The sequence below is a fragment of the Zosterops lateralis genome (assembly GCF_965231275.1).
Source record: "Zosterops lateralis genome assembly, chromosome: 4".
NCBI classification, from domain to species: Eukaryota; Metazoa; Chordata; class Aves; order Passeriformes; family Zosteropidae; genus Zosterops; species Zosterops lateralis.
Genome location: NC_139765.1, coordinates 17,742,565 through 17,756,085, shown reverse-complemented (window position 1 = coordinate 17,756,085; position 13,521 = coordinate 17,742,565). Strand labels below are relative to the sequence as shown.

The 13,521-nt window shown below is 44.4% G+C and overlaps 1 protein-coding gene across 4 annotated transcripts in view; it reads left to right on the top strand.

Moving 5' to 3' along the window:
• HIPK2 (homeodomain interacting protein kinase 2) overlaps positions 1–13,521 on the top strand; it is a 138,220-nt gene that overhangs the window by 89,980 nt on the left and 34,719 nt on the right. The gene's annotated exons all lie outside the window — the stretch shown is intronic.

Below are 13,521 nucleotides of genomic sequence, written 5' to 3'. Positions count from 1 at the left end.
CCCTTCTGGCCTGCCCCCATCCAGCTGGAGGCCCCTGCCTGATGTGCTGTGGGCACCAGCTTCGTCACAGCTTTATTTAAATTACAGCTTTCCACAGCTAAAATGGGTGTTGGGGGAGCTGCAGGCATAGGGCTGGGGAAGGGTGCAGTAAAGGTAACAAAACGTACACCAAGGTTTTTTGATGGAGGGACAGAGAAGCTCCAAGACATTGGGAAAATATGTTCAAGGGCTTAGAACTGTATGAAAGTGTCTTTAAAGGGAGGCATTGGTCCATTTGCATCCCCTGCTTCTTGAGCATGCTGTGGTTTTACCTATCAAAGCCAAACCTGCTCAGTTTTCACTAGTTGCTTACACAGCTCTCAAGTGATAAGGTTTCTGAGGGCTGCAGTCAAGTTTACCAAGCCTGAACTCCTCTGTCAGGAGGGATAGGGTTCAATTCAGGCTTTTTGGGAGAAGCATATGATACACACCAGATAAAATTGCAACATTATAAAAAAAAAAGCAAAGAATGCCAGGAAATGTTCTTGAACCCTGCAGTTGACTTAACAGAGAGCTAAATGTTACAGGCAGTCACAATAATTGAAGATAGGAATGTGTACATAAGACAGCCCCTTCTTTCAAGAAAGGGTGGATCTTTGCGTTCATGTCCTGGGAAGTACTTTTGATTTATTTATTTATTTATTTATTTGGAGTAATTTATTTAGTATTTATTTCTTTGGAGTAATTACTAAACTTCCTCTCAGCCAAAAGCATTCCTGATATATGGGGAATTCTTCTCCCTTTATAAAGACAGTACTGGCTACTTACAAAACAGTGAAATTAAAAAATTACTTCGTACTGCAGTGTGATCAAAGGACAAATTAGAAGTTAATCAGATGGGAATCAGTTCAGATTCCCCTTATGTATCGTGAAGTTTCTTCTGTATGATTTCTTTTTCCTGCAAGATTTGTGTCTCCAAAGTTTCTGTCATAGCCACCTTAGATTTTAACATGCGGAAAATGTTTATGTTTCTTCAGAACATTGGGATAGCTTTAAGAATTTGTTTTGGCAAGAAAAAAAATGAAACGGTAAAAGGAGACATTTGAAGAGTCCCAGAAACAAATATATGACTATGTGTTGACATGTTATGAAGGTGTTGGGAGCGACTCCTTACTTAAAATTGTGTTGAAATTTGCACTTACTATGAATTTAAATTCATCAGCTTCACACTTCAATGATTGAATTTAGGTTCCTGATTTGGTACAGAGATGCGTTAGAGAACAATTGAATTTTCTATGTGATGGTTTTAAATAAAGAATGAACTTAACTTTGCCAAAGACTTTGTTTAAAAGTCTTTCTTCTGAAGTGGTGCCTTTTTTCCTGCAAGCACCATGGTTCCTTTAGGACTATTTGCACACCACACTTGCGTTCTTGCTGGTATCCTGGTTTTCTGTTTGGCTCCACTAAGATGTGTGACATTAACAGTTAAAGTCAGAGTGGTTCCTCTGCTACAGCTACAAGGGCCTTCTTCCATCTCTGGACAAGGGAGCAGTTGCAGTTTTTGGCCCTAAAATATGGTAGCTGAAGGATCTAGATTCATAGTGGTCACCCCAGTGGGTCAGGGATTCCATTTTGTTCAGGCTTGGTTGCAGATCCTGTCTTAGAAGATGCTGAGCAGCAAGTCCCAGAGCTTTTATTTCCAGGGTCATGAAGGATCTCAAATTAGGCTGCAAGTTTTTTAGTGCAGGGACTGTTTTCCTACATTTTTTTACATCATCTAGTACAGTAGGGCTCTACTTAACACTTCCAGTTGTTAGCCCTAATAAAAATATAATAAAAATCAATTAAATTCAGTGTGGATTTGTGCTTCTGCAATCCTTGCTGTGCCCCACTGCTTGTATGCGGGACTGTTGTCACCTGCTCTGCTGGCTGTGCTGACTCGAGTAGGGCTTGAGTTGAAAGTGGAAATTTTTAACTCCCTGCAGCAGGAATAGCCAAGTGGGGCAGCTCTGAGGTGTCTCTCCCGTCCCCTGCTACGCAGATCTCCACGTGCAGATGGGCAGGCATTCCCAGGCTTTTCCTTAAACTCTCTGTGGACCAAACAGGTCCTCAGAGCGTAGGCAGGGTGCTGTGACTCACCAGGCGGGGCTTAAAAGTGGGCCTTGGATTCATGCGCTTTTCCCGGCATGGCTTCTGTCTTGCTGGGTGACATCTACAGGTCATTTTGACTTAAAATTTGCCTTACCTCAGTGATACCCATCTCTTTTGAAAGAGCCTTCACATCCATGTATTATTATTGTTGTTCCCTGCTATAATAAGTAAAAGTTGTGGTCTGATGGATAAGGCACACTGTTCACAAGCACCCTGCTTCTTTTCCTGGCTTTGCTGTGCTCTCACTGTATGATCTTGTGCGAACTGCTCCACCAATCTGTTCCTCTGTCACCACACATTGCCTTGGATCATCAGTTCTCTGGAGCAGACACAGTCCCTTTAGCACGTTTTAACATCTAGCATTGTGAGGCTTTGGGCTCTGCTGAGGCTTCTGTGTGCTATAGAAATACAAATAGTTGCAGCTAATAATAATATTAAATCTGTGTGGCTTTTCAGAGATAAGTAAAGGGCAATGATCCTTTCTCCAACGAGCAGGCAGGATAAGTACTTTATTTTTGTTTTTGTCTTCTTCTAATTATAAAAAAAGGAGGCAGGCAGTAGACATAATTTTAAAAAAAGAAAAAAATAAAGGAAGGTTGCAGTAAATTGGTATTTTTAGCCTCAGATCTGCCACTTGTTCTGTGAAACCAATCTTAGGATCGTGGCCTGAGTCTGGTTCGTATCCGTGTTTGCCAGGGATAGAAATCTTTTGGAGCCTTATATTGACAGTTGGCTCAGTATTCAGGCTAATCTTATAAAACCACCGTGCAGCTTGGTGCAACTTTCAGTATTTGCTGTGAACAAAAGTGTCAGGAATGTTGAGATCAGACATGAGAAGCTTCACTTGGCCAATACGTGGCAAGGCTCTGGGCTGGAACGATAAGGGCTTGGGATGGAACTGAGCATGGCAGAATGGCTGGAGAGGGGAGAAGTCAACTTTTGTTTGTTTCTATGTGCTGTGGGATTTTTTTAAATTATTATTTCATTTCCAGAGAAACACAACAGCAACAACAAAAGGTCTTAAATATTCAGCAATGAAAACAATAGATTTGAAAAGGAAAACGAAGTTAGAGCCAGCTCTGGCATTGGTGGACATTTGGCTCTGAGGGAAACAAGAACAGCTTGGATTTGCATAAATTGCATACTGTGGGTCAGAAAGCAGAGTCAGAATTATGCTTTCATTGCAGTGGCATGAATGGGAGCACATAATTAGCATTTTTCCTCTCTTGATCAGATGCTTCCTTCAGGGGATTTCTGCACCCAATACGTTGCGGCTCATCCATTCACTGCCTGGCATGGATAGGGCTTTTGTTTTCAAATTATGATTTTTCTATTCCCTGATTTCTTCCATAACCTGGAAAAGCCCTGACCCTCCCCCACGCATGGCTCTTTGTTTGGGAGAACAACCAGAAGTCACGCTGAGCTGAATGTGGCTGTTGTTGCATCACCCCCTCTGTGTGTTTTTGTGCTTCTGGCTCAGCGTGGAGATGTCGACCCCTGGGGCTATGGTCTTGGTGCTCTCTGTTGTGCACCTCCTCTCAAGTTTATGGAGTCCTGCATTTCTGAGTGCAAAGAGCTGAGTGTGATTGTGGTCAGTCCAGTAGGGCTTCCTCCAGGGATGTACAAAGATGCTTGGCTGGGACAAGCTTAGCAGGCTCTTGGTCAAACCCAGGGCCTGGCTCTCTTTTCCATTATTGGGCTTACGAGCATTTTTTTGCCTTTTATGATTTCCAGCCCAATCACAACAAGTACCTGCTAGGGGATTCAGGTACAGCAAAACACCAGTGCATGTTTAGCCTGAGCTGCAGCCAGGCCCTTGCAAGGACTCAGGCATATATTTGCTTCAGATGATGCATATGGTAAATGGTTCCAGCAAGTGCATGTTGTGCTGCTAAAAGCTCACAGAATCACTAGGTCCATCCAGACCTTGGAAGCCACATGGAAGCCTGTCCAGCTGGTTATCCCCCCTGTGTGGTTCCTTCTCAGCACTGCTCACCGAGGGCTTCCTATCCCACCTTGGATGCATGGTTGCAGTTTCCTTCTCCACAGAGCCACTTGCCAGACCAGGTGCCTCGTGCCCCTTTGTCCTTTCCTGGGACCATGCCCACCCTGCTGTTGATCTCAGATCTGTTCAGCAGCAGTGACAAAGAGCAAACAGCAACTAACAGGTATTGATGGCTGAGGCCTGCTTCTTCATTTATTCACAGACAAATGTTTTAACCTGTCAGTGTTAAGAAATCATATTGATTGGAGAGATTTTGTTTTATTCCTTAGGTCTGTTAGTCAAAAGGACAATTCCTCCTTTAATATCTTCTTGCCATGGGCTTGGTTCCACTGTACCTTTTCTGGAAAATCTTTTATTTTCAAGGCACAGGGAAAATGATCTTCATAAAATATAAACTATGGGAATTTTCATTCCCCTCTGGCTTTAGGAGGAGAGCAGCTGGTAGAGAGTGGATGAGAAAGGCTTTATCTTCTGTATTTTGGTTGCTGCGCTTTGAGTGATGGGTTTAATAATTGATAGAGCAATTTAGCAATGATCCATAATCCTGAAAGAAGCCTACACTCCCCTCCCTCTCCCTCTCCCTCTCCCTCTCCCTCTCCCTCTCCCTCTCCCTCTCCTTCTCCCTCTCCCTCTTCTCCTTCCCTTCGAGACTGACAGGCTGCTCTCAGTGGTTTTGTCTGCAAAATTTCATCCCTTGGTTTCTGTAAACAGCCTGCCATGGGAGAGGGGGGAAAAAAGCAAATGTTTTTAAATCTTTTGTCTTGTTTCTACAAACAGCTGCACTGTCTTCTCCAGCTCTGGGCTTCAGTCATTTATTTGCTCACATGCTCTTGCTGAAGAGAGCAGGAGGTTTTCTTTGAGGCCGTAACATAAATGAAGTGTGTATGTACAATGTATATAGGAGAACAGAGAGGTGCTGAGCCTCCCAGCAGGGACCTCTCCCTCCCCATTTAAACCCAGGCTTTGTTCATGTCTGAATCCAGCTTTCTTAATCTCAAGAAAGGTGCACAGGGAGGACAAGTGCTTGATATGTAAGTGTGGTTTACTTGAAAGTCTTCTAGGATTAACCTATGGAAATTGCTTTTTCCAAGAGCCTCATGTGGATGGTGGCAGTAAACAGGGGGATCCTGTGTCTTTGTGACTCCTCATTTTTTAAGATGGATGCAAACCTATAGCAGCATAGGGTTGTGTTTCCAGGTGCAGGGTGTGCCCCCCCTTCACAGGGATAGGGGGTTCCTGTGTGGAATGTCCACAGTAAGTGTGGGAAGAGAGCAGAAAAGATGAAGCAGAAAAAGGAGACAGACATAGTGAGCAAGAGAGAAAAAGAGACAAAGTTATAAGTACTGAGTATGTGTTGAGGCCAAGGCAGAGTGAGGAGAGGCAAGAGGTGCAGCCTGGCAGAAAGCCAGGTATAAGCAAAGTCAAGCGAGATGTATTAAATTATGTTTTTCAATATGTATTATATCAATGCCAGATTGACAATGAATTGTAATTAAGCATGACATAAAGTCAGCTATGCACAGCTGTATTATTCCTTAAAATTACAAGGGGTGAGGTCCATTGGGGCATAGCAGAATTTATGGGTGTTCCACCATGGGAGGTCTCTAAGACAGGCTAGCTGAATGCCTGCCAGGAGTGACACAGGGATAGCTTGGATGGCCCAGGATTGGGGCAGGGAGGGAGTGGGTGACTTCCCTGAGGTTCAGGCTAGCCCTGTCTGCCTCTGACACCATCCTCTGGAGTATTTTCACCCTTCCCAGGCAGAACCCTGGTGGAACATGAGAAGTGGCCAGGGGCAGGTAGTCTAGTCTGCTTCTATAAGTTATTTGCTATTAAATACCCTTAGCTAGCAAGGAGAAGCTCGCAAGGCTTGGTTGACAATTACTCCAGTCAAGTTCAGAAGTAATTGTTGTGTAATTTTATCTCTGTTTTTAAAAGACAGAACTGTGTGTATGTACACTTGATTAAACACCCTGGGACCTGCACCTGTACCATGAAAAGCACTCCCAGCTGTGTAGGATTTCACCTCTGTGTAGGAGGAGCTTGGTGACCTTCCTCTTTGGAAATGTATGGTTACTGGACCGTATAGACTTAGAGAAGTAAAGGTGACAGGGGGCCCTGGGAGGTCATTTAGTCCAACCTGATGGTCAAGGTAGAGTCTGCCATGAGATCAAGATCAGGACTTCATCTTGCTGGGTCTTAAAAGCCTCTAAGGATAGCAACTGCAGAGTCCCTCAGAGCAGCCTGTGCTGGTGGTTCATTTATCTGCGCAGTGGAGGTGTTTTCTCCATTCCCAGAGGGATCCTCTCCTGTTTCAGTTTGTGTGTCATCTCTGCCTTCTGCTGCCCACCTGAGGGAAGAGCTGGCACCATTTTCTCCATGTGGCAGAGGAGGAGGGGCAGGCTGCTGTCATGGACACCAAGGTTATCCCACACACCCACTGAGATCCCCAGACCAAAGGTGGTGTCCAGATGTGGCTGTAGGTGAGTCACCACATTCCTTGGTCTTCTGGCCCTGTTCCAGAGAGGCTGTTGGTCCTGCTGCTGCCAGGGTCTTCCTTTCTAGACCACTGCCTTTTGAGTCAAGGTTCTCATAGCCATTCCAGCTGAGCAGTTCCCCAGTTGTCACCAGCACTCGTCTGTCCCAGGGGCTAGACCTGGCATTTCTCCTGGCTGTATTTCAGAAGGTCCCTATCAGCCCTTGTCTCCCACCTGTCCAGGTAGCACCCCTGCCCTCAAATGCATGGCCAGGTCTCTCCAGTGCGGCATCACCCATAAACTGGATGAGAATGCACTCGGTCTTCTCCTCAGGTCAGGGATGAAGATGTTAAATGAGATCAGTCTGGGATAACCCCCTGCGGTACTTCACTGGTTACCGGTCTCCAGTTTATATTTATGCCCTGTAACATAAACCATCACCGAGGGCTGAGTGGATCCAGCTTCCAGTCTTTTGAGCTGATTCAGATATTCTTTGAAGTGTTGCAGACTAATCTTGAGGAATGGGCAAGAGCAATGTGAGCAGTGCAATGTTGGAGCTCCCTTCTAGTGGTGGTTCTACACGTGGCCTGGCAGCCCTGGAAATGGCTCTGGTTAGATCCACAGTCCTTTGCAGAAACCAGGTGTATTTGTCTTGACCTGTGAATTACAGAGCCTGCCAGAAGGCCCTGTAGTGGCTCTGTCCTTCTTTATCGCTCAAACCAATACATCTTTATGGGCAAACAGTATACTGTGGACAGATGGGTGGCATTCCTCTGTGGTCCTTTACCTCCCTCAGAAATAACTGAGTGCTGACTGACCTCTCCATGGTTGGAACTTTATGCTGGAATCTGAAAAGCATAGTCTACCTGCATATTCTCGGATGAGTCTTTACCCAAGGGCTGTCCCTTGCTCAGAGATGCAGGAGAAATGCAAAAGTCCGGCAATGAGGGTGAGCCCAGCCTTTCCCTGCTGAGAGACACAAGGGGGGCCTTGAGCTGCTCTCCTTTCTACTGCATGGGTTGGGCAGTGAGCAAGCAGGAGCTGTTGGTGCTTGTAGCTGTGTTAAGCTCTGGCCCTGGTGGCTGTTTTTATCACAGACACGAAAGTCTGCAGATGCCCAGCTCTGAAGCAGAGGGTGGCGTTAGTCTGGGGATCATCCATATTTGATGTCTGTGTCCCTTCCAGGTGTCTGTGTGAGTGGAGAGGTGGAGGGGTGAGGGAAATAGCAACTGTAACCTTGTACTTCCAGAATATGAGCCTGTCTCCTTTTACATCCCTTCACTTAAGAAATGATTTGGAGTCTGAGAAGTACAGAGGAACAAAAAAAAAAAAAATACTCTCCTTACATTCCACCTCCATTACCTAAGAGTTAAAGGTACTCTGCATTCTACAGTACATAGCAATAAATATGGACACCTCTACAAAATACAAAAGAGTCAAGTGAGCAGGTATGAGAAAGAGTCCATAAAGATGCCAAAGAAAGGGTTCATCTGAGAGGAGGACAGAGCTCCATCACTTGAAGAAAAACCCCTTTGTAAGACACACAAAAAATGCAGTTCCTTGTCCTCACAAGAGGTATCTTGGTGCATGGGAGAGCATGAGCCCTGAGTGAGTGAAGCCCCGGGTGTGCAGCTAGTCAGTACATCCCTGCTTGGGCAGAGGAGCTCAGCTCCTGACTCTCTGCCTCTGCCCAGGGCTTCCCTGAGTGGAGATGTGAAAGCTGCTGCTTCCCAGAATTCAGGCTTTGGCAGGTGAGACGAGCACATAGGGCAAGACAAGAGCTATGTGTACCATCTCAGAGACATCTTCACTTCAGTAGGTCTGTCTGCACTGCCTGCAGCTGCCCCCAACCTTCTTCTGGAAGCAGGAACCCACTCTGCTCAAGGTGCCAGCAAGTATCAAGTTTTGAGTTATATTTCTGTCTGATGAGTACACTTGTCCATGAAGGACTCTGCTGAGACTATCACACTTGGCCATGGGACTCTATCAGAGGTGGTAAATTATCCCTGAGGAGGGCAGTTTGCAGGGAAGTTTTAAAATTCAGAAATATCCCAGCTCTCTGAATCTGAGTCTGTGGAAATGATTTTTTTTTTTTTTTTTTTTTTTTTTTTTTTTTTTTTTTTTTTTTTTTTTGGCATTTGTTTTTAATGTCCTGTGATGTGTGGGTGAAAAAGCCAGTGAGCTAGACTGGTAATTAATTTTCCTGACAGAAACACCAGACAATGAAATTACCCTGCCACAAAGCAGGGTTGCTAAAGTAAATACTCTGCCAGTAGCAGGCCTGAAAGCAGGATGGGGTTGTGTGTGAGGTGCAAGCAAATGATGAGATGGCTTTTCTGCCTTTGGGACCTGCAGGTGCTGCCAGCACAGGGACCCTGGTGCCCTGGAGCACTAGCACCAGCAGCTCTCTGGCATACACAGGCACATTCAGGCTGAGCTCCAAAGGATGGGAGACTGACTGGACTCACTGCTGAGCTAAGGAACAGGTCAGCCTTTGCTGTCCAGGCAAGTAAGTTGGTCAGAAAGGGGTAGGAGATGTGGGATGTAGGGATGGCTGCTTTTGTCCTGGAGAGAGAGGCATTTGGCAGGGCTCTTCAGTCTTTCCCAGGCTGGTGGCAAATGGTTTCTAAACCTTTGGTCTGTGCTGGTGAGATTTGTGTGAGCTGTAGAACAGGTTGTGCCTGTGCATGCAAGAGGGGAGTGCCTTTTGTTGGAAGACATCGAGGGCAGCTCATGGGAGAGGAAGGACAGGAGGGCAGTTTTCTGTTTTCTTTGTGTGTGGCTTGTACTGGAGGCAGGAGTTACTGTGCCAAGAGTGTTGCAGATGCACAGCCAAGAAATGGGTGGAGAGCAGGAAATGGGGGTGTTCTTACATGTATTGAGGTATCTGGCAGCTGGCTCCATTGTGTCCTGTCAGACAAGATCCTCATCACAATCAAAAGGTTTGTTGAGTCTGTGTTAAACAAAACTGTATTGTTGGTACAGAATATACTTCTCTGTGCAGTCATGGAGAGATCTGATGAAGATCAGAGTGCTGTTCAGGAGGATCTGCTGCTATTTGAATTATCCTTCTGATTTATGATTGCAATACTCGGATGTGCACACTTTCATAGGGCATTTTCCCTTGTTACACAGTGTTAACAACTGCAGAATGGAGAAATTCCACACAAGAACTGTTTAAGTCATGGAAACAGTTTTCTTTCCCTGTGGGAAAGAGAATCACACCATTTTTATTGCTGAGCTAAATCTGAGTGCTTTTGGGAAAACAAGGGTCATTTGTGGAGTAGACTGCATGCACATTTTAGGACCAGAGTTATTTAATGTATTAATTATCTGTAAAAAGTGCTGGACCAGTAGTGAAGTAGTCAAGCATGCAGACATCACAGACTTGCATAGGTTGGGCTGCAGAAAAGAGTGAGGAGCATTTAAAGGACTTGATCTAGATTACAGAAAACATTATGCCAGATCAGTGCAGTATGGAAAGGCAGTAAACATTTTAAGATAAAAAATGAACTATTTCTGCATAATTCTATGTCCTAAATTAACTGCAATTTCTCTGGAGAAAGGACTGTGTGTCTCAGAGGATCTCCCAGATAAAACATCTGCTGAAATGCCTCGTGTCACTCCAAAAGCAAACAAAATATTAAGCTTAGGGAAGACTGGAAAATGAAAGCATTCTGCAAATAGTGTAAAATAAGTCTGGGGAATATCCCTGTGTTTAACTCTTTCTAGGTCTGTTCAGCCTGTCTCCAAGCAGTCATATCAGGAAAGGAGCTGTAGGGTCAGGCAGTGGCAGTGGATTGAAACATTCATGGGATGGTACGCTGAGAAGCCAGAAGCTGCTGCAGACATGGGAGTACAGGGCAGAGATATAAAAATAGTGTGTGTTAAAGGACAGGTGATTCAATCACTTCCATCCTCACTTCTAGACCAATCTGTGTGAACATGAAGCGAGAGGTGACAAATTTAAACCTGATGGAGGAAAATCAAGTTTTAAACATCTGAACTAAGATGCTATTGAAAGCAGAATGCCTGTGGAACTCTGTGCCACAACATGTGATGGAAGTCAAGATCTTACCTTGTCTTAAAAAACTGACATGCTTATGTTGAGAGAGGAGTTGCACATGTTAGATACTATGTGCAGAAGGATGTATGCATCCATAACTGAGCATAAAGAGCAATATCCACCACAGTAGAGGTTCAAAGGTATTTTATCTGTGGACAGATTATTTCATTACAGAGCTCTAGCATCCTGCCCCAAAATGCTTGGCATTGGTCATCTCAAGCATGCAGAGCACTGCTCCTGGTGATTCCAGCTCCTTCTTTCACCCAGGAGGTATCTGCTGGCTGAAAATCTGAAAGCCTGTGTTGTGTCAACTACCTGTTGTTCTTGAGGTGTTTTAATGACTGCTTAATTAAGCTGAGATCTTTTTCTCTTAGGGCCACTTCCTCCCCGTGGAAAAATTGCAATTATGATGTGAAGACTGGGAGAAAACCACAGCAAGTGGTGGCTGTGGTATATATAAAGCCCCAAGATCTGGCCCCTTCTCAAAGGCATTCTCATTCTCAATGTTAGAATTCATAGAATGAGCAGTGTTCTGTTTAGTTGCATTTTATATGTTAAAATAATATGGACATTGATTAGTGCTTTTCTTCCCAATTGCAGAGATGGAAAACTTCTGCATGTAAAAAAGAAATTATCTCCTAATTACTGCACTCCAGAAAGTGGAGCTTTCAGCAAAACCCACTGGACAGCCAAAGACTCAGGAGAAAAAAAAAAAAAAGAGATTTTGGAGCCTCAAATTCTAGGTCATCCCTTCTTGCAGGGGTTTGAATGTGTTGGCAGCATAAGTGTGGGGAAAGAGGAAAGGAGGTATATGCTGCATATGACAGGAATGAAAGTGATTTTTATGAACAGGGAGTTTTACACAAAAAATCATGTTGGGAATATCCCTATAGTCCACCCCTCCACTTGAGTTAGTGGAAGGGATTTGAAGTTGAGGTGATTTGTGGCTGAGCTCCCATTAGTGACCAGAGAAATTTCGTTCACAATGTGGAAGGCAGGCAGGGAGAGGCAGATGGCTTTGAATGCAGTATTTACATAGTAATGAGATTCAGGTCACCATAGATGTCTTTTTCTCTCTGCATTTTGTCTAGGTGTGGAGTAGTGTGTAGGGATGACAGGGATGACGGGATGACTGACGGAATAGCGAGGAAAAGAGGAAAATTAACCCCTTGTTCATGAAGAAAACAAAGTTTGTCACAGTGGGCTAAAAAGCAGTAGCATATGACAATGACAAGCACAGATGAAGCTAGAAGGGGTAAAGGTAGCCACTTTTTAGGTTTCTGACTTGTTTTTTGTGGGAATGGCACAAAGATTTTCAACTTTAAAACCCCAGAATTTCCTGTAATTTTTATGTTCTGCATTGCTGGTTTAAGAAGGGGTAGTATGGCAATTTTATCATTACAAGTATCCCCAAAACTGAAGGAGTTTGTGGAGTGAAGACAGGGCATGTGTTCTTGCTACAGGTCTTTGCTTCTTTAGAAAAAAATTACCATTTTGCCTGGTTTCTTGGCTAAAGACTGTCTTGACATGACTTTGTGATGGCATGATTACAACATGATATTTTCCACTGCAATTGGTAATTCTTAGTATGATCTCACTAGTGTCAGATTTTATCCTGATGACAGATGGGGAACTGGGAACCATGGGCCTATTCCAAGCTTTGGATGGTGGCGCTTGATTTGCTCAATAGCTAACCCCAGGCATTCCCAAAATATCTATGAGGGCCTGAGAAATCCCAAGGCTATATTTAAAATTATGGAAGTTTTAAAGCAGTGTGTGTTTCTTTTATCTATCTTCTGCAGTTTTTTGCCTTTTTAGTTAGAGGAGTATGGGAGAATAAGTTATTCTTCCTTCTGTACATCCCATGAAACCAGAACCTGGAGCTTTAGAAGTGTCGCAAGAACAGGAGAGAAGCTTTAGGAGATCCTTGTATAAATAGGAACTGTGTCACATAACTGCATGTGGACATCTAGGCAGATGTGGGATAAGTAAAGAAGGTGTTTGTGTGTATAAGATTTTCAGTATTTGGAAAATATTTTTGGTTCTTTCACACAGGAGTTTTTGAAACGCAGAGTGTTTGGGGCACATAGGTCAGGATTCATCTCATCTCACCTTGGCCACTAGAGTTGAGCAAGTTCATCTAACCTCATCCTACAGACCTTTTCAGCATCAGTGGAGAAGTATTCCTACTACTCCAAGGCAGTGGGACAGATTCCCCCTGGAAGGGGAGAGAGCAGAGGTGATTTGATGGCATCTCCTGGAGCCAGCAATAAATGCATAGCCAGAGAGCTGCTGCATTTTGGTCTTTGGGCTGAAAGGGAAAAGGAATCTAATCAGCTGCCTGGGACAGACTGGGAAAGGAAGGCTTCTTGGCTACTTTCTCCTCAGGGAAAGGCTTAGGTCTAATAGATCTAATTACATTATTTCTCTGGTTTTTTGTTACAGCCATTTGTTTAAAAAGTCAGTAATCCTTTTATACCAGTCCTGTAATGATTATTTAATGTCTGGCTGTTTGTGAACCCACGGAGCTGTATGAACAGAGGATGCTTCACTGCAGGGGATCTGCACAGCTCATAGGACAGTGAGCTGGGCCTGAGAGCCTCGAGTGGGGGCCTTGATTGGTTGCCTTCATATTCCCACTTGCTGGATGAAAGCAGTGATAGTTCTCTCCTCTACAAAATGCTGCCAAATGTAGGGCTGTCTCTTTGCTGTATATGCCCACAGTACTCTTCTCTAAGGATAAATATTCACCAACTAATGTTTGTTTAGCAAGCACTGTGCCGGTGGCCAGTGTGTCCCTCAGTTCTGTCAGCAGTGACACTTGTTGGCAGCAGCTGAGTGTC